We start from the raw sequence: 1,280 nt of genomic DNA, 5'->3' as shown, positions 1-1,280 counted from the left end.
ATGCTATTAGTCAACCACTCACCCAGAGGATCTCCAATCCCAGAAAATTCCTTCTCCTCCTCTAATGAGTCTGTCCTCCTTCCATGGACTGGTAACTGGTCCATCCAGAGCCATCTGATCTCAAAATATACATACAACAAGCCAAACCACACCTTGGTCACACCAACCCTCTTCCGCCCTAATGATGTTCAACGCCATCTTAGTCTGGACTGCCGAAAGCGACTTTAACGTTGACTGTTACGACAATCCATTGTATAACATATCCCAGTCAGATTCGCCAATCTCTGCACAAGGGTTATAATCGTTTTGCCATTTCCATTAGTTTTATTCATTTTTTTCTTTTTCTTTTTTTTTTATTTCAACTCCAGATCTTCAATAGTCACCGGTCCTGATGTTTGTACCAGTTGTAATCAGTTTTTACCAATTCTTTGCTAGTTTAGTCTAGTTTTTATTTTCTGAAAATCCTCAGTTTCAGTTTAATTATGATTAGTGTCAGTTATAGTTTTATTTATATTTTGCAAAAATTAAGTATAACAAAATCCCGGTTTCATCATATCAGCCATGCTCTTCTGCTTATCCTTGAGTATTAAGACTATTAACTTTTGCAGCACTGCGTGTTCCTAATTTTGGTTCAAGTTAATTGATAAACCTTTTGAAGGTGATTAACTCACACAATTATTTAGGCGTCCCAGTCCCGTTGTCCCGGGATGCATCACGCTGCCTTATCTAGGGTTAGCTGTTTCCTGAGGATGCAGGTTGAGTGGGGGAGCTCTTCAAAAGGGGGAGTGTGCTCCCCCTGATGAGCTCTTCAAGGTAAGCTAGAATAACCTTCTCGTGTGAGCTTTTCAAGTGCACTTCAAGGTTTGTGGGACTTTCGTTTTATAAATGTCCCTCATGACCCCCTGATGACCCAGTAATTTATTTTAGCGCACTGTAGTGTACATTTAGTTTTCGCTTGTAGCTCTCATACTCCACTTACCACTCTCCTGAGTCCTGATGTTTCCTAGAGAGGACAACAGTACCTTTAAAATTATATCGCATGTGTGGGGTTGTGGCCTTGCCAATTGTTTTTCCTACCTTTTAAATGGCCGGCATGCCCACAAGCACATTTTATGGAAGCTAGAGAGATAAACTTGATATTTTCATTTGAACCGTTTTGTTAAACTCAGATTTTTATTATTTTTTGAAAATAAACATCTAGTGCTTTCAGGTTAACCTCGTTGAAATGACCTTAACACCACAACACGGCAAATCTCCGTTAACGAGCTACCGCCGATCGC

The sequence above is a fragment of the Pundamilia nyererei genome, unplaced genomic scaffold (genome assembly GCF_000239375.1).
Source record: "Pundamilia nyererei isolate P.nyererei 1_Seehausen unplaced genomic scaffold, PunNye1.0 scaffold00306, whole genome shotgun sequence".
In the NCBI taxonomy this organism is placed as follows: Eukaryota; Metazoa; Chordata; class Actinopteri; order Cichliformes; family Cichlidae; genus Pundamilia; species Pundamilia nyererei.
This window is presented reverse-complemented; position numbering follows the sequence as displayed.